Genomic DNA, 13,264 nt, shown 5'->3' with positions numbered 1-13,264 from the left:
GTACTCCGGAATCCAAGATGGCCGCCGAGGATCTTGAGTGGGAGAGATCCAAAATCTCCAACCAGGACACCAACATGCTGAAGAGGCTTGGCCTCATGAAGAAGGAGGACGCACTACTAGGAAAAGGGCTATAGCTGCACGCAAGTGGTGCCGGCGCACCACCATAGGCATGCGCCGGTGGAACATGTTTGTCGGCCCCCGAAGTTAGATACGCATCACGGAGCTAGTACCCCTCGTGACTACGAATCCGTGTCGGAGTACCAAGCTGTTGACCCTAGGAGTAGGAATACGGACGCGGAACTAGTGCCCCTCGCGTACACGCATCCAGGCCTAGGTGTCTCGCCTTCCTGTGCACTCGATATGAAACACGCACGGTGCACAGGTTACAAGGGCATAGCATCACAGATGATATCACAACATTAACTCTACGACACAAAAGAGTTAAATAAGTATATAGCAACGCTCATAGAGCAAGATAGCAAATGACACTCAGAGGACACATGTCCACAGTACATCAATACATCATGCGGAAGCGAATATACGTCTGAGTACAGACAAGATGCAAATGGGACTAAGAGTCCATAAATAAAGCAGTCGGATCCATATCCAGCAAGCCCCAGGCTGCTGCCTTAGGAGCGTCCTCTCTACTCGATGTAGTCGTCCTCAGCGTAGTCCACAAAGTAGTGTCCAGGTGGATACTCAAAACCTGTCGTACCTGCAAACATCGGGCCAACGGTTGCCGGAAAAAGAGAGGAAAAGCGAGGGTGAGTACCAAGGCGCGTACCCAGCGAGACTTAGAATATTGGCTGCGCTCGCCGGCTATATGGTGGGTTTAGCGGCAGCAAAGCTTGCACTACAACCTATAGATACACTCTCAACTTTCCGTCTGCAAGATATAGATAAGAGAGCGTGCGTCTAACAGTTCTAAAACTCTGCAAACATAACTCAGCCGATACATTCCCCCTTCTACATGCTACAGGAAGAAGATGCAAAGGCACTCACACGGTTTACAGTTTTAACCAGTTTTTATTACAATTCTGCTAATTACTACGCAAGTTAATTAGCAGATAAAGGGTGAAAGTTGTCTATGATCAAGTAACACTTCTCCAAGTCGTCCATAACCGCGGACACGGCTTTTCGAAAAGATTGTAACCCTGCAGGGGTGCACTACTGGTCTCATACGCTCGATCAACCCTACTGGATCAAAGCAGAGTATCACGACACTACCTCTCCCTTCACTACAAACCAAGTCCAAGAGCCACCTAACTAAGTTAAACCCGTATCGAAGTTCGGCCGTATCTCCGAAGCGGACCTAGCTGTTTGCGACAGCGTACTAGGTGGTTTAACACACACTGGGGCGATAAACCACTTCGCAGCGGCTCCGCGACCTATACGTGCATACCAGAAACAAGGGATACAAGGCACCCAGGGGCTTCCCAAATATAAAGAAGTAACAGGCTGGTATGCACGCAAACAACAAATGGTAAAACATTGCAAACTAGTTGTGGCCACTGAACAAAGCTGTAGATTCCGGCAGTGTTCGAGGGGAGACCCAGAAACATACCCACGTGTGGTTAGAGCGCTCAGTCTCGGAACAGATAACAAGAACTCGGGGTCCTAGGTTTCATGGAAATACAAGTGAGCCATCATAAAACGAGCAACTGACTCACCGATGCCTCCGCTAACAACTATTAACAAGTAACCATGATTCCCTCAACAGATATAACCATGTAGCATGTGTCATGATTCCCAACAGATAACCGATAAGATAGCAGTAACGGTAACAAGATAACACACAACACTAGCATGCACTACGACTCGTAAGGCAGACCCGATAACCAAACAATAGCTGTAGGTGGTTGGTGGAGGCAATATAGGCTGCTTGAGGTAACAAGTGGAAGGGACACGTGACAAGAACGCAACTCAAGGATAGCATAAGGGAGAAGGCAAAATAAAAATAGGTGAGCGACTTCTGCAGGGGCAGGAGTATAGGGGAAATGCTTGCCTGTTAAAGCTTGCCGAGGGACATCCGGAGATCTCGTCGTATCTCACCACACCACTTCGTGATCCTATCCGGGAAGAAGCAAATGTTGGACAAACAACATATGCAAGTGTTACTACTACGAAGAAGAATCAGCATGAGCAGATAATATGCATGGCATGGCAAATATGGTGCAATGCAACTTATTCAATTTAAGCGGGATCGGAACCCGACACCCAATTATTAGGTTCAAGTTATTTTTCTACGGCCAAATTAAAACGTTGATTAGCATGGAAGATATGGAAAGGGTGAGCTACTTAAATATTAAGTCGGAGCGAGGAACCGTAGCCGGTAATTTCCAAATACTCCGCATTTAATTATTAGGTGCAATGCAAACTATAACGGAATGACATGATGTGAGATGCAAACAATTATATGGATGACATGTTCCTAAGGCTTCATATACAGAACATTTTATATCAAACTGTATTATAAAAGATATGAAATAGACAAGATTGGCAAAATAGAAGTAAAGCTTGAAGGGTTGAAGATCATCTGGCGTTGGAGTACAAATAATAAAAGGACTGGATAGTTGGAGGCAGCGTGGATTGAACTTTACTTCGGTTTGGATGCAACAAAGGGATCAGACCACCAGGATATCCTTCGTTTGTTGTACAGGAAGGAACGCACATTATTCTGAATCAAGAATACATGGTTATGCATCGATGGAATACACAAAGAGTGGGATCTGATGCTGCAGTGATCTGCGTGTGCGTGTGCGTGGGCAACCTGGAGGGCAAGCAGCGAGAGGAGCAGTTAACTGAATTCAAAACAGGACTCGGATAGCTAGCCAAGCAAGCAGGCAAGCTGTTGGATGGATCGATTGATGTCATGCATAGAGCATCTAGCTAAGCAACCAAACTAGCAGGTGGATGGATACGGGATCACACATATATGTGCCAGCTGAAAATGAAAACAAGGTACTGCAACTGTTTGACTGGCCGGATAGAATGCTTGGTGTAAGAAGAAAAACGAGGATCAGGGGTGAATTGCAGCGCTGAAGTGATCTGCTGCTGGTGCTGGGTGTTGATCTCGAGTGTCCAGGAATGAAAAGAAGGAACACAACTGTTCTTTTTAATCGGATCTGAAGTACACGAACAGGTGCACACGCGACAGGTGGAACTGACGAAACTGACTGAAAACAAGCAGAGACAGTGGCGAGGTGCGGCGGATGAAACGGCGAGGGCGACCAGGAAAACCCACGCCTTGAGTTGTTCGTGTTGCGCAGAGATGGAGCGTGGTGTGTGTGTGCGTTGCCAGGGAGCAAGCAGCAGCAGCGGACGTGCTCATGGTGTGCAGCGTGTGGTGTGCGCGTGCGTAAGCAGCAGAAGTACAAGCAGAGCCGCGGCAAGGGCAGTGGCGACCTGCGCATGCGCGAACGACATCCGCGGAGTGGCTCGTGGGCGCCTCGGCGAGGTGCAGAACTGGTGCGGAAGGAGGTCGCCGAGCAGGCACCGGAGTCATGGCGACCTTGCTCACAGACGCGCACGGATGTAAAACAACAAGGCGGCGGTGATGCACGAATTAGACAGGGGATAGGCGAACGGAGGAAGGAGCTCACCGGGAGGCTGTTGGCGGAGGATGAGGAAGGCCAACATGTATCAGCTGAGTTATGTTTGCAGAGTTTTAGAACTGTTAGACGCACGCTCTCTTATCTATATCTTGCAGACGGAAAGTTGAGAGTGTATCTATAGGTTGTAGTGCAAGGTTTGCTGCCGCTAACCCCACCATGTTGCCTATGACGTTCCTCTTGCGTCCTCTAAGTCCCCTGCGTGCCTCAAGTACAAAGGACGACTGGTTGACGAATGCTTATACGTCTTGAAGTCTTGTTAAGTACGAACCCGTACTTATTGCTGCTTCTACGGGATATAACCGGGCAGGTATGAAGACCGGTACGATGAAGGCGACGTTAGCAAGGTTACCCTTCCGGCTTGGCCTGGGCAGGGTTATGGACGCCACTGGTTATCTTCAGGACTCTTAGTCCAAATTTGTATTTTGTCCGTACTCGGACGTATTTGATATTCTGTATGATTTGGATCTTTGTATGTATCTATTTGTATCTTGATTCGTTGGAGTTGTTGTTGTAATATATGTATCTTGTGGGCTCTTTTGTAATCCTGTTGTAATGTTACCGCTCGTGATTGATTCCACCCGCATCGCGTGCATGCTTCGGCGTGTACGAGGCGCTTGGTGGTGCGTCTCCTAGAATCGATACCGTGCGGATTTCGGCGGATTCGCCGGGATCCTCATGGTACCGGTTTTGGGGCGTCACAATGTTGCCGGCGCACCAAATAAGCGCCGCGCCGGCGATGGACCTATACTGCCGGCGCACAAAAAAAATTAGTGCGCCGGGGATAAAATTCGAAGAGATCTGGGTGAACAGTAAAAATTTGGGCACCACCATAGAGGTGCGCCGGGGATAAGGTGCCCAAATTTTTCTCTCCACCCCCCCCCCCCCCCCCCCCGGAATCGCCTTTTCAGTTTTCGAAAAAATAATAGAAAATGATAGAAAATTCAAAAAATAAAATCCTTTGAAATGCCCATGTAATATGTGATCTAGTTTTAGTAAAAGTTTGAAAATTTGAATTTCGATGTATTATGCAAAATGGCGTCATCTTTCGGTAAAACGGGATTTCTGGTTGCATACGACCTCCGATGAAAAACTTTTTTATATCAAAATCGATCTACGCGAAATTTCCTATTCGAATTCAACCGCCTACGGCCGTTTGGAGAAAAAATGGATTCGTCAAATTCAAAACAGAAACAGGACTTTTTTCAGCTTTTAGGTTTTGATGAAAAGAAGAAAAAAAATATCACCGGCGCACCACTATACTAGGTGCGCCGGCGGTCATCTGTGCTATATAGGCACAACTCGGCAGGCTCCTCCTATTCTACTTCTCTCCTCCTTCATTTCTCCTCCTTCACTTCTCCTCCTCCGGCCACCTTCTTCTCTTCTCCTCCCTCCACTTTCTCTTCTCCTCTTCTACCTTCTTCATCTCCCTCCGGCAAGAACCTTCTCAAGATACTCACCGGGAACCACCTCCTCGACCTCCCTCCGACGAGCTTCTACCTCCGGATAGCCGGCCTCCCTCCGATGAGCTTCTACCTCCGGTGGCCTCCCTCCGACGAGCTACCTCCGGTGGCCTCCCTCCGACGAGCTTCTACGTCTGGTGGCCGAGGCTCCGGCAAGGTTCTCCGGCGGCCACCTCCTTTAACTCATACGGGCACGGCCACATCGACAACCATGGTTACGGCGCCGAGCACGGTGATGGAGGTGCCAGAGTCGCCACAGTCACGAACTTGAACTAGAACTTGACCTAGATCTAGATCTAGATCTAGATCGGACCTTTTTTTTGAATCCTGGATAAAATACCACCGGCGAACCAGGCTGGTGCGCCGGCAATAACTCGTGTTACCCCCGGCGAACGGGCTGGTGCGCCGGCAATAAGACATTATCACCGGCCCGTTCCCAACGGCGGGCTCTAGTGCGCCGGGGATAACCGATTTTGGTGCGCCGGCAATAAGCCTTTTCCTAGTAGTGACGCCATCCGCTTTCCCAGCGAAGAAAGCTACCCCAAGCCTCCAATGGAGTACCGGGTTAGTTTTGTTGATCACCTCATCCGCGGCCTTTCGGCCCCAATTCACGATTTCCTCCGCGGCCTTCTTTTCGTTTACGGGATTCAACTGCACCAGTTGACCCCCAATTCCATCCTTCACATCTCTATTTTCATCACACTTTGCGAATGCTTCCTCGGAATCCCTCCTAATTGGGCTCTGTGGAAACGCATTTTCTGCCTCCGCCGCAATGGCTCCCACAACGTCACTTATAACATAGGTGGCGTTGTTATCTGTGTTCGTACTGATGTCGATTATTTCGACGTCAAATTTCCTGATTCTGTCCAAGGATGGCGCAAAAAGTGGCTCTACATTCACGAAGAAAGCGCCAACTCTGTTGAACACAACATAATTCCTTTCGACGGAAGTGCCAGAATTCAGCGCCGCCGCTCCTGGGATGCCGAAGCTTCCGAGGAAGAGAAAAAGGCGACAGAGGCACTCATGTCTCGTATTCATCAGCTTCAAAACACTCGAGGCAAAGAGCTGTCTGGTGTTCAAATCACTGCCTACTTCCTTAGGATTAGAGTGCAGCCTCTTCAAGCTCGCAAAAATCCCCTTTGGACGTACTCTGGTGAAAACGACGCCAACAGAATCTCCAGTGATCTTTCCTCAAAGGACCTGGAGAAGTTAATTCGAAGACTTTCTCGCCTGGGCAAGGACCCTATTCCTTCCTCTTGCCGCGTGGAACCATACAGCTCCGCCAATCCACTCCCCGAGGTATTTTGTCTTCCCGAGTTTCTATCTTGTTCCTCACTTTCTCTGCATCTCATTGTATTGGCATCTTTTTAATTTTCCTTTTGCCACTATTTTTTACAGAACCATCCTACTATGACTTCCCTTCCTCCTCTTCCTGAGGGTGGAGAAGTCGAAGAACAGGCCATCGTTGCCGAAGATACTCAAGGTTCTTCTATTCCCGAAAGTGAAGTCGCGGGTTCTCACAAATCTGCGGCTTCCCGTGAAAAAGAAATTGAGTCTGAAGCCAGTGAGTCGACACAATCCCTTCCTCCTGCTGTTTCCCCAAGGAACAAAAGGAAAAGGAATGATGCCGAGGATTCTGGCACCTCTAAGGCTGAAGAAGTTGTTCCTTCCCATCCGAAGGCAGCTTATGATCCTTATATTGAATCCCTCGTCAGCTCGTAAGTCGTCTTTATTTCTCCCTCTTTTTGTACTCGAAATATTTATCTTGTCTTGTTTTTTATGCTGCCGATTTTTTGATCAACAGTGATGACGAGGAAGAAGTACCAACTGTTGACGTAGCTCCGCGAACGAGCACGTCACGCACTGTACTTGCCTCAGACACACTATTTGAAGGAGAAGAATCTTCGCCTCCTCAGCAAAATGTCGTCACCACTACTCCACCATCAAGCCCCCTTGCTCCTTCACCAAAAAGGTCAAGGGTTGAAAAGATTGTTGAACCTGCCCCTCAATTGGGCAGTTCATCGACTCTGCTCTTAGATGATGTAAGTTTGTCGATATCTATATTTTTTATTTTGTTTTTTCACGCCTTCTCTCTCTTTTTCATGCCGATGTTTCTCTTGCTTTGTTCGTCTTGAACAGCCCATGATCAAAGAGCTTCTCCGCATCGGATCCCAATTTATTGGGTACCGTGAATATGCGAACAGAGCCGAAGGTAACGACTTCTATACTTGCCGTTTTTCCTTGGCTTGTACTCCAGTTGTTTGTCGCGATTTTTGATCTTTCTTCTCTCTCTTTTTCATATCTCGACAGAGAAACTTGCAGAGGCCAACGAACGTGCCGACGCACTTGCTCAAAAACTTGAGCAAAGTGAGGCGGCTCGCAAGAAAGCCGAACTCGCTGCTAGCGAAGCCAAGGCCGAAGCTGATGAAGCCAAGGCGAAAGCTGCTGGTGTCGAGGAACTGCAGAAAAAACTTGAGGATGCTACATCTGCCTTAGACGAGCACAAAGCTGCGCAAGCTTCTCGTGAACAAGGGATCCTCAAGCGCCTGAAAACCCAAAGTCGCCGCACTTTCAGTAATATTGCTGACCCCTTCTATTTTTATGAGAATCATTGTTTCTTGTTGCTTGACCAACGTTTTGCTCCCTTGACAGCTCAAACAAACCAAGACTTTGATCTGAAAAATCCTGTCGATGACCCTCTCCTTGACGCACTTTCTTATCTGGAGCTTCATGGGTCCGAGATTCGTGAAGGCGTGTCAAATGCCAATGCGGTATTGTCGGCATTGTTCCCCTACTTCTTCCCGAAGAAAGAGGAGCCTGCGACTTTCCTTAACCTTGCCAAGATGTTCAATTCACCGGAAGACCTTGGACTGAAGATGCACCAAGAAAATATGAAGGTTGCCGTTGAAAACACTGTCGCTTTGGTTGCTGACAGTCAACAGACCATTGACTGGATGAAAGTTGGCGACACCGAGCAGATAGAGCAATCAAGGTGGAAGTCGCTGATTAAGGCAGCCAAGCCCAACACAAAGAAGATCTTGGCCTATCTCGGGATTAAACCAGCGTCGACTCCTAGCTCGTCAAGGCCGGAGGTCTAGTTGCATGCCTCTGTTTTTCTTTCTGTTTCTTTTGCTCTTGTCGCCAAAGTAGTCATTTGGCGACATGTACTTTCTTAGCTCCACTGTAATGCCCTTGTAATTATTCCAAGAGATTAATGAAAACTCTATCTTTGCTTGTTGTTTGATGTTGTCTTGTTTAAATTTCAGTTGATATTTGATAACTATACTCCATCTTCCGCTCCTTCCAATGTTTCGCCTTCTTCTTCTCGCGCGAGGAGAGCTTTTGCTGATACTGCACCTGTCGACGATACCTTGTCGCAAGAACTGGATGAACTTCGACAGCAACTTCAGTATGCGAAGAAGCAAACACTTGTGATGATGGAGCAATCTCGTAAGTCATCTAAAGCCGAAAAAGTTGCTCTTCAGCAAGCTCGCGAGGCCGTGGCTGCTAAGGAAATTGCTGCTTCCGAGGCTGAAAAAGCGACTACTCGAGAAAATTTCATGCTCGAATTAATGAATGAAGCCAGTGCAGATATGTCGGGTATGCTTGTTTCATCCTCCGATATCTTTCATCTTCATGCTATGTCTCTTAAAGGTTTCCACTTTGTTGTTTTGATAGGTTCCTTTACTGATGCTGCTGCCGAGGAAGAGAGGGTAAATGCTAGGACGAACCACCTTGTTAACCTTTCCCTGGACCATGGTTCGTTGTTTTGGGCTACCCCAGAGAGGACCCGCCAAATTGTCAGATTTCAAGATCGCACCTCTCAAACTCGCGATTTCCTTGACTTCTGTACCAAGACCTTGTCCATGGTTTACAACTCCATGTTTCCTCGGAACGTCCAACCAAAAACTCTTCCTGAATTGATGGAAAGATTCAAGGATGCTCGCAGTATCCATGATTTTGTCAAAGCTCAACTGGTAGCTGGCGCCAGATTTGCTCTTATCATGCTCCAGATCTGTCACTCAAATCTTGACCTTACCCAAGTTGTCGCGAAAGTTCATCAAAAGGTAAAACGTCGAAGAGTTGGTGTTGACAGGATTAACACGAAGGTTACGCCTGTAGCCGAAGAAATGATTGAGGACCTTCTTCGGATGGACGCCGACTTTTTTGCCGATGGCCATTATGCCGATTTTCTTGGCGCTGCTCCTGAAGAAAACAGAGTTACTCTTGATGACATATTGAATCAAGACTAGTTATTTTCCTCTTGTAGATATTTCTTCTTTGTAACCCATGACTATGATTATATTGTGAAGCAACCATTATATTTCTATGTTTGTCTAGCCCCCGAGTGTCTCGGTGACTCTTTACTGTATTTGTATATTTGCGAGGTTTTGAACCAAGGCATTTATATATTTATGGCGAATATGAGCCCCCGAGCTTTCTTGTTGAGTAATATTTTGTATTTTTATTGACTCACGAGGTATTTTAATACCAAGGCAAGGCTTTTCTTTTGTCGATGAACTATATTGAAATTCGTCGGAGCAGAAACTTTGATCATGTCGATAAAGAAGAAAGGTTATATTGACACTATCTTTATTATATTGCAGCACCGCGAGCCCGCCTCATTAAAAACCTTCTCCGGCCCCACTCGGTGCCCCGAAAAAGGAAAAGAGTGCGTCTGAAAACTCGCGGGCGTTTCAGTACATTGAAGTTTTACAAGGACTATATTTCGACTCTAGGCATAGAACCGCCTGAGTTGCGCCACGTTCCAGGGGTTTGGCTCCTCCACCCCTGTCTTCTTGTCCTTTATCCTGTATGCTCCTCCTCCGATTACTTCCGTGACAATGTAAGGGCCAAGCCATGGTGACTCGATTTTTTCATGACTTTTTTGCGTGAGCCGAAGAACTAGGTCTCCCACCTGAAAAGATCTTGGCCGCAAACGTCGACTGTGGTAATTCTTCAAGTCCTGTTGATATTTGGTTACCCGAGACAATACTTCATCTCGAGCTTCATCAAGTGCGTCGACGTCGTCTTCTAGCGCTTTTCTCGACGTTTCTTCGTCATATTCAACGACACGTGGAGAGTTGTGCTCTATCTCGATTGGTAATACTGCTTCTGCTCCATGAACCAGGAAAAATGGAGTTTCCTGTGTTGCTGTGTTTGGTGTTGTTCGGATGCTCCACAACACGCTTGGTAGTTCTTCTGGCCAGGTATGTCGAGCTTTTTCCAGTGGTCCTAACAAGCGCTTCTTGATGCCATTGCAGATGATGCCATTGGCTTTCTCGACTTGCCCATTGGTTTGAGGATGTGCAACTGACGCAAAGTGCAACTTGATACCCACCTCTTCGCAATAATCTTTGAATTCATGGGATGTGAAGTTACTGCCGTTGTCTGTGACGATGCTGTGGGGCACTCCAAATCTGAAGACGAGGCCTTTTATGAATTTTACTGCGGATGCTCCGTCTGGTGAATTTATCGGCTTTGCTTCTATCCACTTTGTAAATTTGTCGACAGCTACTAGCATATACTCTTTTCCTCCTGGCCAGGATTTGTGCAATTTGCCCACCATATCAAGTCCCCATTGAGCAAAAGGCCATGACAGTGGTATTGGTGCTAGCTCTGCTGCTGGAGAGTGGGGTTTTGCGGCAAACCTTTGACACGCGTCGCAAGTTCTTACTATTTCCTTGGCGTCCTCGATTGCTGTCAACCAGTAGAATCCTGCCCGAAAGACCTTGGCTGCAATAGCTCGACTACTTGCGTGGTGGCCACATATTCCTTCGTGTACATCCTTCAGAATTATTCTTCCTTCTTCGGGTGTGACACACCTTTGCAAGACGCCTGAAATACTTCGTTTATATAATTCTCCTTTGACCACCGTGAAAGCTTTGGAGCGTCGAATTACTCGCCTTGCCTCAACTGGATCGTCGGGTATTTCTTTCCTGAGGATGTATGATATGTACGGCTGCATCCACGGTATCTGTATCACCATGACCAGGTCCTGATCTTCTTCTTCTTCCTCTTGCTTTTCCTTGGTAGCCCCCGAGGGTTTCTTCTCCTTCTTTTTTGATTTTGTCGACTTAGTGGATCTCTCTGTTATCTCTTCCCAGAATACACACAGGCGGACTGCAAGGCATTGCGACCCGATGTTTGCAAGAACGTCGGCTTCGTCGTTGCTCAATCTACTAATATGATTTACTTCACATCCATCGAACAACTTCTCGAGCTCGTTGTACACCTCCTTGTATGCCATCATGCTATCATTGACTGCGTCGCATTGGTTCATGACTTGCTGAGCCACCAACTGCGAGTCGCCAAAGATTTTTAGTCGAGTTGCACCGCAGGCTTTTGCCATCTTCATCCCGTGTATGAGAGCCTCATATTCTGCTTCATTGTTAGATGCGTTAGGGAACGTCATCCGAAGGATGTACTTCAACTTGTCGCCTTCAGGTGATATGAGTACTACTCCTGCGCCAGCCCCTTCTAGTCTCTTGGACCCATCAAAGTTCATGGTCCAGGTTCTCGATAAGTCTGGGGGTCCTGTATTTTGCAACTCCATCCACTCTGCGATGAAGTCCGGCAGTATTTGCGACTTTATTGCTTTTCTTTTTTCATACGTGATGTCCCGAGGGGAAAGTTCTATTCCCCAAAGGGAGACACGACCCGTAGCTTCTGGGTTGTTCAGTATATTTGACAAGGGAGCTTCATTGACCACTATGATCGGGTGTGCCGAAAAATAGTGGCGCAATTTTCGTGCTGTCGTGAACACTCCATATGCTATCTTTTGGTATTGAGGGTACCTTTGTTTTGAGGGCGATAGAACTTCGCTAACGAAGTATACTGGCCTCTGCACGCCGTGGAGTTTTCCTTCTTCTTCCCTTTCGACAACTAGCACCGTGCTCACCACTTGGGGCGTGGCTGCGATATACAGCAGGAGAGGTTCCCTTTCTTTTGGCGCCACCAAAATTGGTGGTGTCGAGATTGTGCGCTTCAAATCCTCGAAAGCTCTGTCGGCTTCTTTGTTCCACTGGAATTTATCTCCTTGCTTTATCAGAGCGTAGAATGGTAACGCTTTTTCGCCCAGCCTAGCGACGAATCTGCTCAAAGCTGCGACTCGCCCAGTTAGCTGTTGTATTTCTTTTAACTTTGTTGGCTTCCTCATTGTTACGATAGCTTGTATTTTATCGGGATTTGCTTCCATCCCTCTTGCTGAAACTAGAAACCCCAGAAGTTCTCCTGCTGGGACGCCGAAAGAACACTTCGTCGGGTTCAGTTTGAGGCAGAACTTATCAAGGTTGTCGAAGGTTTCCTTGAGATCCTCGATCAGCGTTGCCCCCTTTTTTGATGTTATGACGACATCATCGATGTATACTTGCACGTTCTTCCCAATCTGTGTCGCCAAACACTTCTGCATCATCCTCTGATATGTTGCTTTCGCATTTTTTAGACCAAAGGGCATTGTTCTGTAGCAAAACGCGCCGTAAGGTGTAATAAACGCGGTCTTTACTTCATCTTCTTCTTTCAATCTGATCTGGTTATAACCAGAATATGCATCCAGGAAGGAAAGACGTTCACATCCAGCCGTGGAGTCGATAATTTGATCGATCCTCGGGAGGGGAAAGTGATCCTTTGGACAATGTTTATTGAGACACGTAAAGTCGACGCACATGCGAAGGACCTTAGTGTTTTTCTTCGGCACCAGCACAGGATTTGCTACCCATGTGGCTTCTGTGAATATCTCTTTGATAAAACCAGCTTCTTGTAGTCGATTGATTTCTGACAGCATGGCTTTGCGGTTTGGTTCCAAAAAATGCCGCAAAGGTTGTTTGATTGGTCTCGCTAGTGGATCTAAGTTTAGGTGGTGCTCGGCAAGTTCCCTGGGTACTCCTGGCATGTCAGCTGGACACCATGCGAAGATTTTCCAGTGCTCACGGAGGAACTCGACGAGCGCGCTTTCCTATGCGATATCCATGTCGTTTGCGATAGATGTCGTCTTTTTCGGGTCTGTCGGGTGAATCTGCACCTCTTTTGAATTTTTCTCGGTACTGAAAGTTGATTCCTTGTTTGGCCTTCCAACATCTGGCAGTACGTCGTAATCAGTCATGCTTTTTGACACCAAGTACTCAGCTTGCATCCCGAAAGTTTCTGACAACCGGTGAAAATCCTTGTCGCACTTATCGGCTAAGGCAAAGC

General features: G+C 47.3%; 1 long non-coding RNA gene across 1 annotated transcript; it reads right to left on the bottom strand.

Moving 5' to 3' along the window:
- Nucleotides 1-435: 435 nt before the first annotated feature.
- Nucleotides 436-3,701, bottom strand: LOC139832775 (uncharacterized). The gene is made up of 3 exons (XR_011747191.1): nucleotides 3,603-3,701; nucleotides 2,006-2,069; nucleotides 436-715 (listed from the first exon to the last, which is right to left on the bottom strand). It is a non-coding gene; the product is annotated as an uncharacterized lncRNA (long non-coding RNA).
- Nucleotides 3,702-13,264: the final 9,563 nt, after the last annotated feature.

This window comes from Lolium perenne, chromosome 6, assembly GCF_019359855.2.
Source record: "Lolium perenne isolate Kyuss_39 chromosome 6, Kyuss_2.0, whole genome shotgun sequence".
Classification (NCBI taxonomy): domain Eukaryota; kingdom Viridiplantae; phylum Streptophyta; class Magnoliopsida; order Poales; family Poaceae; genus Lolium; species Lolium perenne.
The sequence above is the reverse complement of the archived record's forward strand: the minus strand, read 5'-3'. Positions and strand labels throughout refer to the sequence as shown.